The 15,147-nt window shown below is 43.9% G+C and overlaps 1 protein-coding gene and 1 non-coding gene across 2 annotated transcripts in view; both read right to left on the bottom strand.

The window, feature by feature from the left end:
- Window positions 1-15,147, bottom strand: part of LOC8034645 (galectin-4) — a 62,358-nt gene that overhangs the window by 21,959 nt on the left and 25,252 nt on the right. The gene's annotated exons all lie outside the window — the stretch shown is intronic.
- Trnap-agg lies at window positions 12,378-12,460 on the bottom strand. The gene has a single exon. It is a non-coding gene; the product is annotated as a tRNA-Pro (tRNA).

Genomic DNA, 15,147 nt, shown 5'->3' with positions numbered 1-15,147 from the left:
GGCACTTGGGGAGAGCCTATCACTGCAATGTGCAGTTTCCCCGCGAAATGTACAGGGAATATTGATGTCACGTGACATCAACGCCAGTTCAGCTTCCCCGCTCAATTTAGCGGGGAAAATGATGTCACATGACTTCGTGTCACATGGCCTTTACACAAATTCAGTTTCCCCGATAAATTTAGCGAGGAAATTGACGTCACGTGACCCGTTGTAACGTAATGCTAGAACGCTTCACGTATTTAACACAATTGCCTAGCAATGTGCCATACAATTTTTTTTTTTTTAGGTTAAGTTAATTTGTACTGTTGAGGGTGGGCAGAAAGAAGAAGCTGGTATATATATATATATATATATATATATATATATATATATATATATATATATATATATATATATATATATATATATATATATATATATTTTTTTTTTCTTTTTTTTACTTGGTTAATTATTGTCGCTGATGGCGCGTGTCCAATTCGGATGCCGCGTTTGACGATGACACCGGAGTCCGTGACTCACGCGGTGAAATCTTCTCTCTGGGCTGCATTTGGGTCGGAAGAGCCAAGAGAGGCAGGCATATGCGCCGTCGTTCCATGGTCCAAGGTGGAGGCCAAGGTCGTGAGATACGCGTCCTCACTGCCAACTCTCCGTGCCAGACTTTATAGTGTCAGCGGACTGCGCCTCAGTCGCTGGCATTGGGGGGAAGGCCGGCTTATTTTGACTCCGTTTGTTTGCACTGCTTCCGCTTGTTTTTGAATATTGTTTTTGTACACCTCCTGCCTGGGCGTTCGACAGAATGCTGGCAGTATCGCCAAATAAATAAATAAATAAATAATAACACTTGAGAGTCGATATTTAGGAGGGACACTTCATTAACTCTACATATTAATGAAGAGAAATTCTGGATCTGAAGGTGACCTACTGACCCGAATACCACGCTCCTCTTTCTTGAGTACCCTACTACCGCTACCACTACCACAACTACTATTATTACTACTGGTGGAAGAACAGCTCGAATTGAGGGGTTAACGTTATGTCCTTTTTCGCTTTGAGCTTCAATATTTACCATTTATACTTGTTGATAAAACGTTAAGCCTCACGCTTGTCAAGCTGGTTCTAAACCGCAACATTCGGTTATCCTGATCACTTGAGCGTCACTGCATTCGCGAAGAGATTAGCAGCCATGTTAGTAAACATTTATTGCGGCACGGTTGTCAAGTTTAAAACGTTTATCCTCACTGGCATCTTAACAAGCGCGAGGTGCGGCTTATATAATGCTCCCGCTTCTTGCGATTCGTCGTTCGGGTTTTCTTATCGGCGAATGCCACGATCTCATTGGCTGCTACTATATCGAGATGCACGGGGCTAGCCACGCCCATCATTTCTTAGCTGTTATGGACTACAGCCTGAACCCATCTTGCCCTCTCCTTGTTTTGGAAAGTTAAGAAAGAGCGATAAAGTATATTAACCCGTATAGTGCGTCAAACAAGTCAAACGAAGCAATGATTCCGTTAACGCAGACGATAACCTAACCCCTCGGCAGGCACACGTTCAGGTCACATTATCGCAGCATATATAGCTTAGCGGAGCTCAGTATATCAGCAGAAAAGAGCAACTAGAAACCGATCCCGTAGCGACCCGTAATGAGCCACCCACTTTCGTTTTTCTTAAGTTGTCACGATAGTAGTATATGAGCAGTGACACTCGGTTAATCAGGCACCTCATACTGCCACTTCACTACCCAGGGCACCGAAGCTTTCCAGCTGCGACTTAGGGCTTATTATACCACAATTCCCGCGTTATATATTTTATTTCCTACGTTAGAAAGGGCCTAATTACCAGTGGCGTATAGTGTTGGTGCCCGCGGAGATACTCGCATCTGATTCATTAGGTTCATTAGCGCGGGATAGGCTAAGTGGCGGCATTCGGGCGCATCCGCTCTCCATTACCGCCGTCCTGGCGTCGTTTCCCAACGCGTGTAGTAGCCAAGATGTTCCGGGGAATTGTGGCCCGGGTTGGCGGGCGTATTACGATGCGCGCAGGGTTATCCTAAGCGGCCCCATTGCGAGAGCTTCGTGTTTTTTGCGCGCGAGCTACAAGTGTGACACAATGTCGAGACGAGTTGCTGCCCCCAAGGGTCCCTAATTGTACCGGAGACGTGTGTATTTATTTATTTTCTTTTTCTTTACTACAGTCTATAAATTCCTTTACGGGTAGAATTTTAGAGAGAGAGAGAGAGAGGAGGAAGCGAAAGCGCGGGGACGCGATGTGTCTTTCGTTGTCCGGTCTCTCGTCCTTTGTGCCGTTTTAAATATCGAGCGTGTACGCTTCAACGTTAGCAACGCGAGAAAGAGTCGAGCTCTGACTGGATTGGTTAGAGGGTTCGAAAGCGTCGGAGAGACGAACGCCAGCGTTCGCCTTCGAACGCGTTCGAACAGATATTGTCGAGACCGGTTATAACGAAGTAGAGGTTATAACTTATAACGAAATAGCGGCTACAGCGAAGCGACCGCGATTTCCCATCCCCTTCTGCAGCTCGTTAAGCATAAATTATTTACGCGTAAGTAAGTATACCAAGGTGTTTGTAATCGAGTGAATATACCAAGAAAAATAAACGAGACTCTGTAACGAACGCGTTTGTTTGTAGTAAAAATAACTGTAGGCAAATGATTCTCCCGATTTCGTCTTAATATTTGGTTCACTCCACCTATCGATCCCGCGCGTTCTAGAAAAAGGGAGGGAAAAAAGCACAAAAACGAGTCAGTTCCTTGCCTCGCGTGTCCTGGCTAATGCAACCGCTCTCTAGCTGTTGCTATAACCGAGCTAGAGAAAATGGTAGACTTGCAATAACACTTTTTGTTTCTTGGGCACACACACATGTAATACAACATACGTAGTACCAAGGTATACAGCGAAAGAATTCTACAAAAAAATAAGACATATCACGCTACAAGTTCGGATTAAAAAAAAAAAAGAAATAAAAGAAAACGCACACTTAACGCGAGGGTTTTCGTGTAATTTGGTAATGGAAGCGGATCATTTTTTGTTCGCTTCGGCTTCGCGTCTTTTCCGAACCGAATCACGGCTCCATATATCTGCAAATTCATCTTGTTGTCTTTTTTTTTTTTTTTTTGCAGTTGTTTGTTTGATTTTGCTACAGATGAGGCAACCCAAGGTTTCAACAGGGTTCGTAAGGCAAATATGCCCTAGGTCGTTTTTCGGGGTTTTTCTTGGCGTCTGTTTTTAGCGTTGTGTTTTTGTTTCCGGCTCCTAATTTGAAAGGATGCCGTTAGGTTGCGTAACCGTGGAAAAACAAAGCAACTTATACACACGGACGGTGGGTATCAATCCAACCTAAATGATTAATCACATCAAGATGTCTGATCAGTTTAGTGATACGGGTCAAAGGGAGGCTCGATTTTTACTGTTTTCTCGGCGATTGCATGTTTAATTTGCTTGCGCTTGGAAACCGTATCCCAGAACAAATTTGAATGGATATAAAAGGTCAAAGTGAAGAGGCGTTTTCCCTTAAGTTCCCTCGTTGCTGTAAATATACTTTCTGAATACTTTTTCTTTTCCGTAAGACCGGCATAATTAATATATAAAGATTCAAGATATAATGGCCCATCTTGCAATCGCTTAGGGTCAAAAATTTAAGACAAACACCGCACGAATTACGAAATCGTAATCCAACGCTATTCAAACGAGTCTAGAAAAAACAACCAATATCGCAAACTATGTAGCGTTCCGGCGAAGAAACCTCACCTCAGGGGGTCTTGGACCCTTCCGCACCGACGAGAGAAAAACGAGACGTCCTACGGTCTAAACTCCAGCAAGCAGGACACCCACAGGACCAAACCTTCGCCGACACTGGGATCCACGCGTTCGTTCGGAGTTTGAGCCAAAAACTGAGCAGTTGGCGGCACGGTTCTTGGGTAGGGATACAAGAAGCCCGGGAGAGGGAAGGAGAAGGGATAGGGTGGGACGTCATACGGGAAAGCGAGAAAGTCACCTACCCAGGCAACACCTCACGCCCAGCAAGGCCGAACGTCTCAGTATGTGACGTCACGTACAAGAGGCGACCGCGGCGGGGGAACCGAGGGGGGACCAGCGTCGCGTCAGTGTTTAGCTGGGGCCTCGTCTTCGCATAAGTTACAACACGATTCCCAGCCGAACGGTGGCGCACCTCTCGTTTCCGAGCTGCGGCCCCGCGTTCGCCTCTTGTACGTGACGTCACAGTATTCGACACGGCGGCCTTGCTATCCGGGTGCTGTTCGGTCTGCAGGTCACTAGAACACGTGACGTTGTTATTCCCCCGTCTTTATTTTGCCTCCGCCCGCTGGTGTAAAAGGGAGAGGAGGAATAATTGCGTAAGTTGGCGGCCCGTGTAACGGTGCTACGTGCCGCTCTGCGTCGGATGCCTTAACTCGGCCCGCTCGGGCGGAGGTCCCGCGGGCTCCGAAATAGACACACGTTCCCGGGCCCGGGCGTGTTAGTCAGAGCGTCACTGGTGGTCTTGTTTTCGGTGTGCTGCGTGGCCGACGACGACGACGCACACGCTAGGTGTCAGAGGAGAGGTGGGGGAGGAGAGAGAGAGGGGGTGTGTTGGCGCAGTGCTGTCTGGAGCAGAGTGTTGCGCAATCCCAATCCGACATTTTTCTTTTTTCTTTTTTTTTGCTACAGAAGTTTTAAAAGGGGAGAGAGTCGGGGCGGGGGGGGGGGGGGGGGGGGGGAGGTCGAGTAAAAACATGGCCTAGAAGAGTGGAACAAGGACAGTAGGCACGATACCCCGTTGAACGCCAAATAATATTATCATTCGTAATTTATTGACTTTATGACGCCTGCGGTTCGAGGGGTGGAAACTGACGTCGAGGCACTATTTTATTTGCACGCGTTATGATAGTCACTGACTAGTTAAGGAACGCAGGTCGTGGTGAACCTTGATCACCTTATCACCGTTGCCCAGCCCAATCAGATTGCTGCATTTGTAAATAAGAAGAAAAAAAAAAAACGTTCACGAAGCAATAAACCACACTTATAAAGACCTTTTTTTTTCTCTCTCTCTCTCTCACTTACTCTTGTCCCTAGCAGCCTGGTAGGCATATCCGGTATCGGCCACGAAAAAAATAATAAAACATTTCAACCTGAAAATAGTAAAAAAATAAATAAAGGGGTCATAATGTAAAAACAGCGCAAACAAACACGGACGAAGGAGAAGAAACACGCAGACGGTACGAGCGCTGACTCGCAACTTTTACTTTTACTTTTTCTTTTACTTTTACGCAACTGAAACTTTTACTAAGTAAATGTTTCAGTTGCGAGTCAGCGCTCGTACCGTCTGCGTGTTTCTTCTCCTTCGTCCGTGTTTGTTTGCGCTGTTTTTACATTATGATCAAGGAATACCAACTAGCCCAGCTCTCGACATTAATTCAATAAATAAAGGGGAGACAAAAGGAGAATGGGTGACTGCTGCGCTTATAATCCTAAATGTATTTTAATGGCGTGGTGACGGCAAAACAATGTTTTCGCGTCATACTGGAAGTGGCGACGATATTTCAAGATGGCGGCGCCCTTGTGAAAGAGGTCTATAGTGTACAGGGCACACACGTTACGTCTTGCAATCGACATTCTTGCTCGCATATAAATTGTAGTGCCGTACAATTTAAAAAAAAGTTCGGTTTCTTGCGGATGGTTAAAGGAGCGATGCAACAATTTTTGTACTGTGCACAAATACCGCTTAAAACGAATCCCTAACGTTAATGACCTATGAAACACGCGTTCGTTTTTCACCCCACGCAATAGAAGTCCCAGAAAAAAATTTAAGAGAAACGAGCAGCGTTCACCCCCTCAACTCGCAGCCAGAACAAGCGGCCACGTGATCTGGAGCCGATTATATGCCGCCAGTGTTGATCATAGCCACGCGCTGGGGTTGGCAAAGCGCAGGACACGCGCTGAGTTCCAGACATTGTTATGGCTCGGCTGTTGTCGTCGTTGCAGCGATTGGACACGGGTCACAACCCGAATGCTTCTCGAGCTAGCAATTGTCACGAGCCCAAGTCGAGTGCCCACGCAATGCTCGGGTCCAATCTATGAACCGCATTCAAATATCGTCACTTGGGTGTACTGCGATCCCCGAGTTACGTCATCAAATTTTGCAAAGGAGAGATTGAATGAAAATGATGGCTTTTGTCCTTGAAATTACACCGCAACAAAGGAGTTTCTTGGCCAGTGGCGTTGCGTGTGAGTATCCTTGAGTCCCAGGTGTGCCAGTAAGCTCGTGTAGAGAGAAAAACATTCCAATTAAATATCGTTGCACAGCTCCTTTAAGTGAGTAAATCACTTTAGTTGTACGCGAATCACGCGTGGACACATTGACCCCAAAACGCGAAAAGTACAGGACGACGTTTTGGCGTTTTCGTTGTTCCAATGAGGATCGTGTTTTACAGTCATACCATTTTTTTTTGTGTGTGTGTGTGTGTGCATCGAGTTAAGAACTTCGTTTTACCTCAAAACTCTATTCCCTTTATTAACCCAGAAATAAAATTTAATAAAGCTAATTAAAAAAGCTTATATATATATATATCAGGGTGTCGAACCGGAACCGAACCGAACCGAAAACCGGAACCGAACCGGTATTTTTTCCGGAACTGAACCCGAACCCGAACCGTTATATCGTTATCGCGATGAACCCGAACCGGAACTGAACCGGAAAAAAAATAACGGTAACCGGCTCATGTCAAAACGGTTCGGCCACGCGCTGTTGACAATGAATGTGCTATCAATGCCATTTGTTTTTAAGTGCCGTCAACTGACACACACCCTCGCTTACATATTTTTCTTCTCCACTCAGTCTTAGGAATATAAACGCCGCATCCATGAATCTTGACAAACGCTGCATCTATGAATCGACATAGGAACCAGTATTGCACTGGTCGCGGCTTGCACGGAAGAAAGAGAATTGGAAGGCTGTGCAAAAAAAAAAAAAAATCGCGTCACGGGATTTCATTTTTTTACAATCTCGTGAATCCTAATTGCTGCTGTGTGCTCATTTCATAACACGTTTCTAGAACGCGCGAGTTCTTGAAGCTTGCTTCCATCGAAATGAGAAAAGAAAAGGCTGTGGAGTTTGATAATAATGCATCCGGTTTCGTATAGGCACTTAGAAGCTAACATATTTGTGAGACAGCGAACTCTTCTATTTTAATATTTATCCTATTACGTCCTTCTGGCGTTGCGTTCGGTGAAGTGTTTTTCATATTCCGTATCTTGTTTAATGAAAACTTCTTTAAGGGTCTAATTTGAGTTACCGAAGGCTAGTTCAAATAAAGAAAGCTGTATTTTCTCCCCACTGTTCCTTCAATTGCTTACACGCCGAGGTGGCGGGATAGTTAGCGAGTTCTACTTGTAAGTGGGTTTGTAAGGAGGTCGCGGATTTTACAGCTACTGCGTCGGACCCAATTAGATGAAGTCCGAATGCGTAAACGTCGGTGAGGTAACCTTTGAGTGCACATAAAGAAACCATTCCTGGTAGAAATCCCTGAGCCTTACACTACGATGTATCCCTTTTCGTATGTGCTGATTTCATATGTTCTATTTGTAATTTATTTTGATGTTGCGATTTGTCATTTATAATTTCCGAACCGGTTCGCGAACCGGTTCAGTGCCCCGAACCGGTTCGCGAACCGGTTCGCGGATCGAATTAATCGAACCGGAACTGAACCGTAACATAATAAATTTACCTGAACCTGAACCGTAACCGAACCCGTATTTTTTTCGGTTCGACACACTGATATATATATATATATATATATATATATATATATATATATATATATATATATATATATATATATATATTGCTATCAGAGCAGTTTTTGTTCTTGTTTTTTTTTTTTCTTTTTATAAGTTCAAAATTTCTTTCTAACTTTTTGGCGAAACTTTTTTGAGCGTCTTATGCTAATGATTTCTCGTTGGAACAAATATGGAAGACATCCGTTGAATGGTAGCGCCAGTGAAGTTCTTGTCCCAAGTCGACCCGAGAAGGGACATGGCACTAAATTAATTACATCTTAATCTACCAGTTTCCGTGCTGATGACTTTAAAGACCGAAGCCAGGGGCGCGGACCCTGATGGTTCCTGTTTCTGCTGAATGGCTTCTTCGACATACCCTGGGAGGTTGAGTTCGTCGTGTTTTACCATCGATTAGGAAGCTGGAATTGACTGAAAGGCTCGATACCGTTTGACTTTTTAGCCTCTAAACAATAATATTTATTTTTGCTAGGTAGAAGTTCCTTTATATGAATTTAGATTTAAAAAAAAAAAATATGGGTGGTAAAATATTTTTTTGAAAAGCTGAGTTTTACAGCTTAGCGAGATATTGACGTAAATCGCACCAAGTAAATCACATAAATCATTCCCTTTCGACATTCTATGGAATCTCATTTTATGGCATAAAATAAGATTCCATTGAATGTCGAAAGGGAATGATTTATGTGCCATGTGTATATGATAAACTGACAAAGATTATAGCAACCCGTTAAGCTTAAAAAGTACAAGGTAAAACAGATAACGAGATGAATCAGCATAAAATCGATGCATTCGAAAATTCCTGAAATGTGGAATTGCTCCAAGCACCAAACTCCACGATTCTTCAACTAAGAAAAAAAACAAAAACACTCGTTAACTAGAAAAAAGACATTGTCTCGAAAATTCGCATTTTTGAACGCCTAATAAGGTTTATAAAGAAAGCTAACAAACCTTATATGCTAAAGCTACATTCAACTTTAAAGAACCACTTAAAGTTTTTTTGTTACCGTAACGTAAGAAAAAAAAATGACTTCATCATTGAATAGGAGTTTTAAACTTTTAAGACTTTCGCAACGGTGAGAAAGTAAAAAAAAAATAAGATTAAATATATGTGACTATTTTTTTACGTAACCATAGAATAATCGTATCAGTTGAAGCATTCACTAATCAGTCGATTGTCTGTCATTCCCTATTATTACTGGCAACGTTCTTTTCCTCTCCATTAACCTCGTATTACGTTCTTCCTCTCCAAGGCAGCACTGTGCACATTTCTCATTAATAGAAAGGAATCTCGACCACCTACATCACTCAGATTTTTCTTCTTTTTTTTTTTCGCAACCAAATGAAAATAAGTAAAAAAAAGGTAACTCGCTTTAGCCACTAAACACACGGATCCATATGAGAACAAAGTGCAAGCGTTTTGGCGATCGAAAGCTTTTCCTTCTGTCATATCGATTAGAATCCAATCTTCTTGAAAACGATACGCAGTTCATCATAACGCTCGGGCACACACACACACAAAAAAAAAAAAAATCTTGCTACTTAATCTTCCTTCTTTCCTGAAACTAATATATAAATAAATGAATGTAATTCGTCGCATTTTCTTTTCTTGTCTTTTTAAACTTTGAGACCAACTTTTGCATCGTCGCTTATATGAAGAGATAGTTTCGATCCGGCTTAGTTTTTCTTTTCTTTGTTCTGTTTCAAACCATCCCTCCGAACTCTTCTAATCACGCCCGCCCGCGTATACGTTTCAGAAACTTCACGAAACGTAATCCAGGCCCCGATGGCGAAACTTGGCGAAACAACTCGAACACTTGACGGGGACGCGTTTGCACTTAGCGCGGTGGAGCCTCGAAATAACCCGGGCGCGTTCTTGACACTTTTCGTTCTCTAAACTCAAACTGTATGCAAAGTTTTCTTTCTTATCGGGTTACAGAACTCAACTCGATTTTCGCTTCGTGACGCCGCAGCCGGTAACCCGTATCGGATCTATACCAACTTTTCCCTTCTAAGTGTCCCAGGACGTGCTTTCTCTTTTGTTTGCCTCCGAGTCTTGATGGTTCGTTAACGCTTCGCGCATTTCTTTCTGCCTTCTTAAAGACTTCGAAGGAAACCTTCACCATAAAACATATCAAAGAATGCGGCCAAAATGCACGATTTATTCAAACTTTGCACGGTCAAAGTGACAAAAAAACAAAAAAAAAAAAAAAACATAGAAGTTAAAGTCATGTAAGGTGGCCGAGCCACCAGTTACCTCAAAATGTTTAGTTCTTGCAACAGTATCGTCGCGGTAAATCAATAGGCAAAATAGCTGGGATGAGCTAAAATAGTAATCAAATGCATCAATCAAGCAAGCCATGGATTTTTAAGTGATCTTCGAAACTTCTTGCGCAAGCCTAAGAAGTATATTTTTTTTTTTTTATTTCATGCCGATACGTCACCATTTCAAAATGGTATTGAAGCTCGTGGCGCGAGCGTCTGGTCCGTTGATCACTGTAGAGTTGAATGACGTGCAGAACACATGGCGACGTGACTATATTCACTGATAATTTGGCTCATTGTGTTCACGCTGCTTGCCTCGTGCTTTTTTTTTTTGCCGTTCTGGTGGGCTATAGACCAGCACGGTGTTTCCAAACTAGCCCGCTCTGCTCACACCAGGTGTGGGCACTACGCGTGCGCAGAACCCACAATCGGGAGGAGTGAAGCGTCTCTGCGCATGCGCACTACCGACTGCAGCGCCACCACAGTGGGGTGACGTCAGTGAGTTGAGTTGGTCTATACTTTGTTTCACCATAAGTTCAGGCACAGCCGACGCTACGAGCTATTGGGACCAATCAATTAGCGTCACTAGCGCGAGTCACTAGGCTTTTTTTTTTTGTTTACGATTGATTCAGCGATGATAAAACACGCAGAGAAACACGATGAACTTCATTCATCGTGTTTCTCTTCTTCTTCCACGCGGCTTCATGTGCCTTTAGAACAGCGGTTCTCAAAGTGTGGTCCGCGGACCGGCCCTCGAGAACGTTCAGCGTGGCCCGCGCATATCCGAGGACTCTGGAATGGCCAACTGAACCTGTCTTTTCACGGGAAGAACAGTCACAATCTCCAGTGTGCACGAGACGATCGGTGCAATTATCGAGAACCTCGACGTTTGATGCAGCCGGGTGGAAGACGAGGTTTCAGACTCCTTTCCCCAGTTGAATAGTTCTGACGAGTCCTCCGAACTGGAGCTGCCAAGAAAGTTCAGGACCACGATTCAAGAGCAATTGCCGTACCTGAGAGCAAGAGCGAGAGAATACTTTCGCCATCTCCTTGCCAACACAGGCTGCAGAATTACTTCGTTTCAAGAAAAAGCTGTTGGAAGACCACGTGCTGCTTGAACTTTTCTGTGGCACATCTTTGCGACAAGTGTTCTCCCAACGTCCTCCTACCAATTTGTGAGGGCGAGTGCTTTCGTAATACCCTCACGTGTGCGAGAAGGCACTAAGACTCGCTGCCATTTTCGACGACCTTTTTGTGTAAACCCACGTTCCTCTGCGTTGTTCCACATCCGATCAAAGTCATAAGACAGAAGTAATGTTGAGTCAGACTTGCGACTTCGATTTTCTTCCAGTGCGCTTGACGTCAACAGCCTTGTTTACAACCTACAGAGCTACTTTTCACACAGATTGTGAACTACCGAGTGCCAGTTCATATCATGAACCTATAACGTAATCCGGGCAGCTGCAAATATAGTGCCCGTTTCTGGCCCTTATTCGCGTGCCCTTTTATGTGTGCTTTCTCGTCATCGATATTGGACTCAGTGGAGGCTCCTGAATGTCTACTGGGTCGTCTAGAGGGTCCGTAACGGATAAAAGATTTAGAAACGCTGCTTTAGAACACCTCTCACGGGATACATTCTGTATTTGGAGAGTTTGTGACCCAGATAGAAAATGTCGAATGACAAAGTGGTGTGGTGCGGTGTGAAAACATATTAGAGTGGTGCAGTGGTTGTCACACCTTTCAGATAATGAGGAAACCCGGAACTTCATTCCTGGCTACCACAATATTGCGTTTCGATGACTTCGCAATCTTTGTTCACATTTGATCAGTGCGGTTCGGGCATACGCCCATACGAAAGAAGCCGCATGTGCCGGTGCCGCCCTTCTGGTAAGCTGCTGTAAGTAGCAGTTGCTAAATACTTCGAACAATTTATCGATTTTAAGATATTAATTTATAAGTAACCGTAGATTGCTATAAAGGCTCGCGTCCAGTGGTGTCCCATTCTGGGCCGGGAGGCCGAAAAAGGTTTTCCTTTTCGATTATTATGTTCGTGACTATACCCGCGAAGTTTCTTGTAGCACATCTTAGTATGTTACGCTAAAAAAAAAAAAATCCGCTGTCAGATTATCACGATATCAGAACACTGGAGTTCCTGGCATCGCTATGATTAGAATATAGCTAGAAACATCAGGAACTCCAGAGTTTTTAGGGGCGAAGCTCCTTAGGGTCTAGCCTTGTCCGTCCGGTGTCCGTGCTCACATTGATTGCCATCCCATCTGCCTTAAAAAAAAGAAAAAAAATATTTCCGCAGTCGACAAGATTCGAACCTGTGCGGGGAGACCCCAATGGCATTCCTAGTCCATCGCCTTAACCACTCGGCCACGACTGCGGGACGAGTAGGGGCTCTGAGATGCGGTAGTAACTCAAGAGCTGAGGTTTCTGTCATGGAATAAACGTTGCATGAAACGAGCAATAAAAAAAAAAAAAAAACATCAGCACCATCAGCACTACCTATGAACAAAATCAGTATCATGAGCACCACCAGAGCTTCGCTCCAATCAACATCATTCACCACATGGAGATGCGGTCACTTTCTTTTTACAACGGCGTGCGTGGAACGAGCACGATCGCATAGCTTGGAACATATCTTTCCGATGTGAGATCTTGCGCTCAATACAAGACTCAAGGAAAAGAGCAACAACAAAAAAATGTGTTTAAATGAAATGTCTAAAAAGTGCTATGGTTACACGGGGATTCGGGGAGAAGAAAAACGATTGAAAACTTTAGTTATGACATAATGGTGCACATGCACATTAAATTTGTTAGCTGCTTAGAGCGAATTATAAATTACGCACTCTATACAATTTACTATGTTCGCATCGTCATTTCAATAAAGGTTCTACATGACTACAAACACACTTGCTAGCATTTGCTAGCGCTTTTGGTTTTGGTAGCATTTTGTGCACGCCTCACGGCTTTTATATTTGTGTATAAAGAAATGGAAAGACGACAACATTCGATTCGACGAACAAGAAAAATGACGGTTCTGTTCCTAGTAAGAATCTAAATTTAAAAAAAACCGAATCCTTCATTCGTAACAAAGGCTGCTTATCTAAGATAGCGTGAAAGCCACGGCCGCGGGGACCCTGAGCAGAATGACAGCGCGAAACTGAGAGGAGCTGAGCCACGTCACGCGGCCGCCGAGAAGTATGCAGACGTGAAGGAGGAACACCCGTGTCGTGCGCAAACATTTGTGTCCCCTAGATAAGTGCTTCCTGCAAGTAGCGACAGTCTTTGAAGCGCCGACTGCAGTGACAGTGCAGGTTTCAGGAAGCGAATGGCGGCGCACAGCAGACGACTGAACTGAAGGCCGCCATTTCGTTTCAGCGGAATGTGCTTTGTCATTTGTATTGGTTTGTCCTTACTTGTAAAAGATGTATCGAGGGACTTTATCGGGAACGGACGTGCATCGCCGCCCTGGTGGTTGAACTATATACTGCCTTGTTCAAGATGGGGCCCGTGGGACCGGAGCCTTAACTGACTGCTCCTGGAGGAGAAACATTCCTTCCCACTAGTTCTTTCTGTGGTATAATGTTCAGCTAAAAAGAAAAAGAAAAAAGGAAGAAAAACTGGCGATCGCTTGTGAGCGCTGACAGCTAGTGTCGTGCAGTCTGTAATGGATTTCGGCGTCGAACGAGCGAAACACTGTGAATATAGAAGGTCATAAACGAACACGAACAATTATAGACATTGGGAATGACAACACACACACATCTGTACTGCAGCAATTTCCCGCGCTTTCGACTGTGGAAACTAGCGATGACTCGGCAGAAATGAGAATCGTTCGAATCTCTAGTGCTACCATGTTTCAATATAACTTTTTTTTTTCTGGAAAATTTTTGTTTTTGCGAAGTTTCTTTCTTCGAGGAAATGCACCGAAACTCCAGAAAAAAAAAAAAAAAGAAATCAAAATGTAGAAGGCGTCTTCGTTCGATCAAACTGCAAGTGGAGCAGTCCCGAGGCGCAAGATGGAGCGAACCAATTTCGGTGCACGTCGGGCAACGTTCACAAAGCTCTTGATCTCATGGCGGCGAAGATAAACTGCTTCACTGTGAGCACCGCGTACGAATGCGCATTCAGAGTTTCTTACACGCGGAACACCCATTGTATCGTGTGGAAATATTCGGTCGAGAATGCGCGGAGTGCGAAGACTCAGAGATCGTCGCATTGTGTGGTTTATTTCCGCTATTCGGGAGCCACAGTAAAGTGATCACAATGAGAAAAGCTTTGTTACTAGGAACGAGATGGGGAAAGGGTCGAAAACGCGACGACAAACGCACAAAAAAATATATATAGGAAAGGTTGTTAAAAAATTGGCACAGTATCTTGATTCTGTAAGCTTTCTCTTCTTTTCCTGACAGTAAAAATAGCCAGTTTTAGTAGACCGTGTTTCCCCCTTCGCTAACCCTCCGCTACGAAGAAACCGCCACTGCGCCTGCGTGCCGATGGCCTTGGCTGTAGAGTTCCGGGTAGCGGAGGGGCTTAGCGGAGGGGAAAACACGGTCTACTAAAACTCCCTAATAGCAACATCTGTTTACGCCGCGACTGTGCTTCTCGCGCGGTTCTTTCTTTTTCTTTTCTGTGTGCAGTTTTCTTTTTTGCGTTTTGTTTTCTCCTTATTGCTCGGAGAAATATTAATCGACGACACAACATATGCTCTTTTGTCAATAGTAATTCCACCTGAGTACTTACCCATTGAAATTGAATCCTCGTATCTTTTAGGTAAATTAGATGGAATATGAATTATGAAGCGGAACAGAAATTTAATATGTTATTTACATGCTCGCTCTAAAAACGTTCTGAACTACGTCATTTCCTTTCTTTTATTTTTGCCATTGATTAATTATTTTATTTGCCATGGAGCTACCAGTGAAATACTACGTGAACATTTCGTTTTTCTTATGTTTTTTTTTTTTTTCATTCTTACAGTGAGCTGTCTATTTAGGTAGTAATACGTAAATATAGGGTGGCCCCAGCGGATCTTCCGCTGTAAAACGGGCCTGAAAAATCGGCGCC

The sequence above is a fragment of the Ixodes scapularis genome, unplaced genomic scaffold (genome assembly GCF_016920785.2).
Source record: "Ixodes scapularis isolate PalLabHiFi unplaced genomic scaffold, ASM1692078v2 PGA_scaffold10__122_contigs__length_95168666, whole genome shotgun sequence".
Taxonomy (NCBI): Eukaryota; Metazoa; Arthropoda; class Arachnida; order Ixodida; family Ixodidae; genus Ixodes; species Ixodes scapularis.
The sequence above is the reverse complement of the archived record's forward strand: the minus strand, read 5'-3'. Positions and strand labels throughout refer to the sequence as shown.